Genomic DNA, 9,602 nt, shown 5'->3' with positions numbered 1-9,602 from the left:
GGTGGGGGTGGTGGTGGTGGTGGCTACGCTGCACTTGGCTCTCTGTGGTCCAGCAGCAGCAGCGGCGGCTGTGGCGGCAGCGGCGGTGGTGGCGGCGGCAGCGGTGGTTGCGGTGGCGGTGGTAGTGGCGGTGGTGGTGGTGGGGGTGGTGGTGGTGGTGGTGGCTACGCTGCACTTGGCTCTCTGTGGTCCAGCAGCAGCGGCGGCGGCGGCGGCGGCGGCGGCGGCGGCGGCGGCGGCGGCGGCGGCGGCGGCGGCGGCGGCGGCGGCGGCGGCGGCGGCGGCGGCGGCGGCGGCGGCGGCGGCGGCGGCGGCGGCGGCGGCGGCGGCGGCGGCGGCGGCGGCGGCGGCGGCGGCGGCGGCGGCGGCGGCGGCGGCGGCGGCGGCGGCGGCGGCGGCGGCGGCGGCGAGGGTTGGTGGATCATCGCACAGATGTTGCTCTGAAACTCCCTTCTCGTGGGTGGGCGCCGAGGAGAAGCCGCACCCTGGCTCGCCACCAGGAGAAGGCGGTACAGCAAGTGGAATCATCTTCATCTGTTTCCATCTGTACGGGGGGAATCGAGTGTTGCCCCCTCGCGCAAGGCGTGGGTTGACTCGAGGTGATCCGGTTTCCTCCCCACGTGAATAATAACACGACTCATTATTAATCGGCGGAAAACATCTTACAAATAAATACCCCTATATGCAGCAGCAGCGGCAGGATCCTCATGAAAATGAGTCCTACGATTCCGTTGGGCTCTCGTGGAAACACAAATATGATGACAGCACGGTATCATTATTTTACCCACGATATCAGCGTGGATAAAATAATAATCCTCAAACCCTCACATCGCGTCGAGGCTTTGATCCCATTTGCGTTTCACCGTAATTATGCGGGTAGGATCGTAACTCCTCGTACTTGCCACAGCCATATCACGAAGTATTCTGGATGTGCACTGGTGGCTGCGTCATCATCTCGCCGATCCGGACAGAGGCGGCCGAAATAAAGCCCTGGACCGGGTAGCTGCAACAGCTTGGACTGTTGTCTGGCACTCCCTTCCCCAGCAATCCTCGCTGGGGAAGGGAGCTCCAGTGGACAGTCGCATGAAACCCCGTAAAGGATAATAATCTCCCTGTAAGGAAGTCACTGATGGTAAATACGAGCGAACGAAAGCATGTTGCACTTGACACCAAGCTTCAGGACCGTCCTGGCCCATCTGGCCAGGATTGGCCGCGTGTGTTTGTGGTATGTGCATGAAGACTCTTTGGTTATTTCGGTAAAGTCACGAAGATGAAAAAAACAATAAATGAAAATAACTAAACTAATTTAATAACATGAAAATAACTAAATTAGTTTAGTTATTTTCATTTTATTATTGTTATTTTTTTCATCTACGTGACTTTACCGAAAGAACCAAAGAGTATATGGATCATTGCAGTCACGACAACTTCAAATCTAGAATGTGTATGAATGTTGAACTTGTGGTATGTGTATGAATGTTTAACTTCTTCCGTACCGTGGATAGCCAGGCGTGTTAATATGAGGCGTCCCTGTGTCTTTCTCTGGACAGCGCCGTGAGATGCCGTCGCATCCAGCCGCTGTGTCAATGAACATGGCACTGACCGCTTGTTTGTCTGAAAATAACTCTCAAACCATGGCTATAGGTCCCATCACGGATGCATTATTTGGCGATGCTGTGGTGGCAGTGGTGCACAAGCACAATTCACACATGTATCTGCTATGAAGAAGGGCCGTTGCCCGAAACGTCGCATATCATAATTTTAAGGCCACATTGTTATTGACAAAAATGGCATATTTGTCTCCATAATTATCATAATCCACTTAGTGATGCATTTCTGTGCCCAATTATCATTACAAATGGGATTAGAGAAGCTATCGTGGTATGTAAATGTGTTGTCGCAATTATCAGAGGGAGCGATGCTCTCATGAATCGCCTGCCCTGACGTGCGACCCGCAAGCTGTGATGGCCACGCTCTCAAAAGGCAAATATCCACCGGCTCGCATCGACTCAGAAGCTGTTTTTAGACTGGTGGAATACGAGGAGCTATGAAGATCGTTTTCACAAATGTCCAGTAGCATAGACTGTTTGGGCAACTACGATTGGTGAACACCTTCCAAGGCTGATACGGAGCATGCACGATGCAATTGCGTGGCCAACACCACGCTCGCCCGCCTTTCACTCCCCAGTGCTGATGTTCACACGCCGCGCTATAGCTTCCCGTTTGAGGCTCAGTCGTACGGCAGCACCTTCAGATAACGCTTTCCATTGTGAGCCCTGGCAGGGAATCTAACTAGTTCGTATCCACGTGTGCTAACCACTGCGCATCTGCTCATAAAAAATACAAAGATCCCTCCCATAGCCGTAACCGACTGTTGGGGTAACTGCTGTGGTGAGCACCGATGAAGGCCAACACGGCACACGACACCAGTACGCTCGACCGCACCATGCAGGTACTAATTTAAGGCTCAGTCGACCTAGAGGAGATCCAAGGGACCCGTGCAGATATTCGTCACCGATCTTGATCGTGAGTGGGAATCTAACTCGGGTAGCCGAGTTCATAGCGGAGCGCACATGTGCACACACACACAGAATATTCATGAGCGGATTTCAGCACTCTCGTTTTGTATGCAGATTGCTGTCACGAGGATCTAGATATACGACCTTTATGAGCAGGTAAGAGCCCTTTGAGAACACGAGTCTCTTGTGATGATGACGGTGATGATGATAATTCTTTTAACAGAGCTGCCCTTTATTACCAAACATAATCAACGGTGCACTTGTGGACAATATAATGCACAATATGAATACAGAGACAATCCGCCTGCTGCACATCTCAGTCCCTCCACACAATTCCAGCTGAAAACTATGCACTCCGAGAGGCCGAGTGGCTGATGGAATGTGTGTACAAAAATACAATTATGGTTTCACGTGGAGGGACAGCTGTGTGAAGCAGGCGATGTGTCTGATTGCTCACATTTTAACCTAGTCAGATCCCAGCGCAAGATCGGGCCAGTGCTTGGATGGGCGACCACCATACATGCCAGGCAATCATAGGATACGTCGACGGTGTGCTTAAGTTGTGCTCAGCAGTACTCGCTCGCTCTCAAAGAGAGAGAGAGGACGACTCAGAGGCGCCAGAAGAAACCACACACGAGCGGGAAGGCAGCAGCATCAGCTACGCGGTGAGCTGGCGCAAAACAATTGCCCGAGCTTTGCGGTCCTCTACATATGAAAGCGTTCTTGGCCAATCAATTAGCGTTCATGCACGGTGGAGGAAGCCGGGGCACGCGGTAGAAAAAAAAATCCACGCATGCAAGGCGACAGACACCAATATGGAACAGATGGAGATTAGTTAACGTTTGCTGGACCGCCTTCTCCTGGCGAGCCGGGTACAGCTCGACACCCACGGGCAGTGAGTTCCACACTTTGCTGTACCGCCTGCTGGCAAACCAGGGGTAATGGCTCCTTCTCGACGCCCACCCACGTGGTAGAAAGGGAGTTCCACAGCAGCATCTGTGCGGTGATCCACCAACCCTCGCTGCTGCTTTGACAGTGACGAAATACGGGCAGCCACGTGCAGCAGCATAGCCATCACCGATCGGCATCAACATCCACAGTTTTACTCCTCTGCTCCCACAGTCTAAGAATGCATCAGCTGTGTCATCTCATGAATCATTTGCCTGCCCTCTCCCCTCTCTAACGATCGGAAACGTCTCTTTCACACTCCCGTGAGCAATGAGCAGAGTCCAAACACCAGCGATGAGAAGCAATCGGCGCCATGGCTGCTTCCCGCTCCCTTCACCCAGAAGGCCCCTCGCCTCAGTTGGCGTGGCCGAGGGGCGGCGACGCGGCCCTGCGGGAGCGCGGTCGCAGCTGGTTGCAGACGTTGCCGGTTCGAATCCAGCGGCCGCCCAGATTAATACTGCGGTTGATGTTATAGATCCCGTGAGGTCGTTCGAAAGAGGAGGCGCCGACACACAATGGTGTGTCGGCGTCATCAACCAAATTTGAATGGAAAAAAACACCGCAAATGACTCCGTTGGAATAAAACGGTAGGGAGCTTCCTGAACAACGCGTCATGAGACTCGGCGAGGCTTTCCTGGATGAACACAAAACGGATAAATAATAATAAGAAGAACAAAATCTCGAAGGCGCCGCGACCTTTTACATTTTTGACATTTTGTCTCGTGTCGCGAATGAAGCAATCGCCGGACTTATTGCGTTTTCGGCGGCGTTAGAGACGCGCGTCGGGATCGATGAAGCGGCACGAGGTCCCGGCGGCTGCTGCTGCTGCTGCTGATGTCGCTGCTGCTGCCGCTGATGTCGCTGGGTCGAGACTGCCAGCGGCGCAGAGGCGTGCGAGCTCTGGGCTACCGTTCACCTTTGAGACATTTGACCCGCGCGTCAATTCCAGGAGAGATGCTGTGGAGCCACCGGCCCTATAAATACTCAGCACATTCGTCAAGAACACTGTGGCCTTAAAACATAAAAATGAACGGCGACGTTTCGGCCAATGACCCTTCTTCACAGCACATACATATAGTGATGCCAAAGCTACAGTGGGGGACTGATGAGAATTACAATGACATTTTTTGTGTTTTCTCATGACAAGTTTTTAAACAGGCGTATGAATAGTTACATGAATAAATGCACGCGGTTGTCCGGCTTGCCCACCTGAATGTGAAATTGTAGTTGTTGCTCTGAATTTGCATCAGCCAACCGGAAGCAGAAGTAGATGTTGCGTAACAAATATATACCCCTTCAATGATCACAAATGTATTATAACTACTACTACTAAATAAACGAATTTGTCTCAAATGCTGCTGGCACAATGCTTTAGTGGGAAGGTTTGTTCTAAAGATAACGTGGCCCAGCGGTTTTACAAGCGCGTGCGTGTGTGTGACTCCCTCTCACGGCTAACATCAGTGGCGAGCGATCATTGAACTGGTCTCGGGATCGATTTTGCTTCGTGCACTGGCCTGAGCGTCCTCGGTTCGATTCCGGGCCACGGCCAGACGTCAGTGGCAAGTGGGATCATAACCGTTCTGGACCTCCCCATTCGATCGAGTCAGGCCGGTGCGGTGTGTAAACATTAGCACTGGGGAGACAAAGGCGGTCGGGTGGGCGTGGTGCTCGATACAGCTCCCTCTTGCGAGCCCTGTCGGCCTTAATAGATGTTCGTTCACAGCACTTGCCCCAGCAGTATACAGGAGTACAATAGTAATCCGTCTGATGTAAAATGCGTACAACACGCGCTCAGCAAGCGGTACCAGCGCGCCACGTGGTGACTCTGCACGGAGAGAACATAGAGAGATCTGTCTAACAAACATGCGAGCAGTTGGATAAAGATTCGGAAGTACAGGCAGGCAGGTAGGCAGATATACTCAGCGATCGAAAGAATGATGCGAACAAAGGGATAGATAGACAGACATACGAAGAAGTCGACAAACAGGCAGTCAGAAAGAATCACAGATTTATGGATAGCGAAGTAGACTATTGGGAAGAAAGGAAGACAATGAGTTCGATACAATGACAGACACACACTGAAAACACACAAACACAAAGGGAGTTAGGCAGAGACAGACACGACAAAAGGCGCGGGGACATACATACAGACATAGAGACGAGTAGGTAGAGAACGGGACGGACATACAAACAAACTGACGGACATACCTACGGACAGATGAATGGATGACACAGCCAGCCAGACGAACACATGCACAGGTCGACAGACACAAACAGACATAGGGACAGTAGGGTGGACAGAGAGCACAACATTCACTCTGAGCTCAAGATCTCACGTGGAGTCTGTGGAAAGGCAGTGCATTGCGACTGAGACAAATCAATCTATCGATTTGATATGGAGAGTGCTCCGTGTGAAACGGGGCTTACGGAGCAGAAGCAGTGAGGCTGAATGCAACCGCGTGCACAGCGAAGGCAGAAAGAGTGCGCGTCCTGCTAACCAAGGCGGCGTTCCTTTAGTGGGCTTCTGGAGAGGCGGATTTGTAAAGGGTATCAGCCTTGAGATGGGTTGATATATTAGGTGGCCGGGTCGTTAGGTCCGGAATTCGATTCCGGGTCTTCGCCACCCGACCGTGAAGTCCCGTGAAGTGCGGTGAGCCAATGGGTCTCAGCCTGGTGACCACTGCCCGCACAACGACACTAATCACGGGGAGCTGGCCGAGTGGCTGAGGGGTCAGTGCCCTGTGCGCGCGCCGCCCACACCGCGATGTGAATCCGCGTTCCGGCTGCGCGTTATCGCGTCAGCATCGTCTGTAGTGACCACACGGAGAACATGTGACTCGGTGTTGGTTTTGTTTTACATCACTACATTCCAGATATAAGGACTCACGGTCTCCGGGTTGACTGTCACGCGGCGAGTACCGTGAATGCACGGGGGAGAGGGCATCGAGGCCACCGAAGGGAGCTCGCAGGTAGTTCTGTTAGGTCAACTTCCCCGGACCGTGATGCGCTTGCTCACTGTGAGAATTCGGGACGGACCTTGATTTGTTTCAGGACACCGCGACCCTGATAGCTGCACGATTGTGATGCAATTGAAAAAAAAAGATAAATTTATACATAAAAAGGATTTGCCTAAAAATAGCAGCACGCATGGATCTCTTGTCCATGGTTCTCATTTCCCCCGGAGGCTTCGCTGAGATCTAACCCGCGCCCTTTCACGCCGCTAGCATGAGTTAGACGTGCGCTGACGCACTGCCGCGTGGCCTGCGCGCTCATCACGAGTGCCGCATTAATGCTCATCAACCATCCCGGCTGATGCTGAGTGGCAGAGGGGTGGCAGCAAGCAGTGCCTGGGTTCGATTCACGACTCGGGCGCCTTTCTGTGTGGGAACTTGTGTATGTTTGCATGTCCCTACGTTCTGTAGAGTATGTGTTCGATTGAGTGTGAAGTGTGTGAGTGTGTGGAGTTTGCATGTTCTGCCCCTAATCTTCAGCGTGTCAGTGAATGGGGGGCCGTAGTGTAGCGATTAGCGCGTTGTGCTTAGAACCCGGCTACCTGATTTCGGTTCCCGATCACGGCCAACACCAGTGACAATTATCTGAACCGATCCTGGGCCTTCCTTAAGTCGACTTAGACTCAAATGAGTACATGATGCGATGTGTAAACATCGCCACTCGTGAGACAAAGGCGGCTAGGCGTGGTGCTGGCCACCCACCCCCTCGTCTGCTGTGCCGGCCTCCATAGGTGCTCGCTGACAACACTTTCCCCAACATTCTATAAAGGCTATACGGGGATCTTTGTCTTGTTGTTTGAGCGTGTGAGTGTGTGAATGTTGTCCGTTCTCCCGTAATTGGTATTGGTCAAACATCGCAATGGTGAAAAAAAATCTGCATATTCCTCAATTGGGATGACACACGGCACACAGTCGATGGTGATCCCCAATCCAAGAACTATCCAGGCGAAACCCGCGGAGCTTAGCTTCGGATTCGAGCATTTCGCGGCTGATTTAGTCAAAGCCTGGATCTACGCGTGTCTGACAATAATTATATTATTTCTATAAACTCCATCAAGGTTATTTTTTTTTATTTGCCAATGTCACCCTCACTACAGTAGGCATCAGTGCACATTGGTGAGAAGAGCATCGGTGAATCTCAAGATGTACTTGTCAGGAAAGTCTTGCGCTGGGATGTTTGGCTTGTTTAATTCCTAGACAGACTAATATTTGAACGTGAAGGAACCCGGACAAACCCCACCACGCGTATTAGAGGAGTTGAACACAGGTGGGGTGACTCACCCACTTGCTATGCTGCCATCTCGCAGCCCCTGCGGGGTTTGAGAGATTCACAAATCTCCACGCGATCCACCAACGCTCGGATCGCAGAGCCGCCACCGCGACTCGGCTGCTGTCGCGCGGAGCTCTCAGCTGGTGCTCTCAGCTGTTGCTCTCTGCTGGTGTTCTGCCCACGTGACTAGTTCTCCGTCCGTGGCCCCGCTGCGGCTGGGGGAGGGGGGTCTCTGTGGGGCGCCAGTGTCACCGCGAGCCGCGCAGACAAATGCCAGGTCGCTGCAAGCCACGTGCCGGAAGTTGCCCAATTTGCATTCGGTAAACACCGCGCGGAATCTGAAATGAGCAACTCTTAGGGTTTCTGCAATTTGTCTCTACCCTCCATTTACATTTAAAATATAAACATCTCGTGGCTCAGGGGTGAGGGCGCGGAGCTGGTACCGCTGATGCCTGGGTTCGAACCCGGGTCTCAGTCGCTGCCGGGTTCTCAAGTCTGTATGTTGACATTCGTTCGCACCGCACGTAGCCAATCGCGCTAATCCGAGGTGCGGGGGAAGGACGACAAACTAAACACAAAAAGCAGTTCTAAAGAAATCAACTTCCAAGTGCAGTGACGTGGTGGTCTGAGCCTGACCATGAACCAGTGAGTGGTATAGAGACCCATAGACTCACGACAATACTCACAGACTCATAGAGACCCACACACGCACAAAGAGACACATATAGATCCATCGCCTCGCGTAGAGACCCATAAGAACCCGATTTAAAATCAAATTTTCCTCTCACAATGACATATGCATCAAATCTCACGTGTGAAAATCTATACAGTAGCTTGCGATTTGCACAAGCGACAGGGAGGGTAATGCGGCTAACGGGGGAGAAAAAATAAAAAAGTAACGATACAAAGGAGAGGGAAAAATTAGGTGAATTTTTTTTTCTCTTCTTGAATCTCCTTCACATCTCCGTCTCTCCAAGTACAATAATGAACGCATTTATTACACAACCCAATTTCAGCAGCATCGAGTTCAACTCAAGCAAACTCTGGACAAGTTTAGCCATTCCAGTGTCTCATCAGCAGAACCTAGCGTGCTTGAATCAGTGTCGGTGTACTACCGAAAAGTAAAGACGCTCTCAGTCAGATATGGGTATGAGTTCGATATCCGATAGATCAGTCCACAGTGTGTTTGTCTTAAATCAATGCTGGTGAAATGACGCACTCCCAGAAGGCCATGCGGCTGATGGGTTGTGTAAGATAGAATGGTAATGTTTCCGTGGAGAGACGGAGATGTGAGGGAGAGACTGTCTGCTAATCTACTTTGTTATATACTTTTTCCACAATGACACTAATACTTGTTTTGAGTCACGTATCGAATCCAATCGTGACTCCGAATCATGACACAAACCAAGAAGGCGGATGAGTGGTGAACATTCCACATTCTGGTGGTGTTGGGCAAGTCTATTCATAAAACAACCACCTCTTGATTCTAGATTTAAACCTAAGAGTATGAAACACTCTTGAGATTATTTCGGTAAAGTCACGCAGAAGGGAAATAATAAAATAATAATAAAACACTATCAAATTAAATACAAATAAAATGTGAGAATTGTATTTTATTATGTTTTATTTGTATTACTTTATTATTTCCCTTCTATGCGACTTTACCGAAACAACCAAGAATATGAATCCCTGCAGTCACGAAAGCTTTAAATCGAAATGTAGCCACTCTTGATTTCCCTGAAATCATTACCTACTTTATCGCTCCCGGAGCGAGGGCTGATGGACTGAGTCAGCCCCGCCCTCCCCTCCCAAACTGGGAATGAAGGGGGCAAGTCTATCCATAGGACATCCACT

This window comes from Lampetra planeri, chromosome 4, assembly GCF_965212315.1.
Source record: "Lampetra planeri chromosome 4, kcLamPlan1.2.h2, whole genome shotgun sequence".
NCBI lineage: Eukaryota > Metazoa > Chordata > Hyperoartia > Petromyzontiformes > Petromyzontidae > Lampetra > Lampetra planeri.
Note: the sequence above shows the minus strand (reverse complement) of the source record.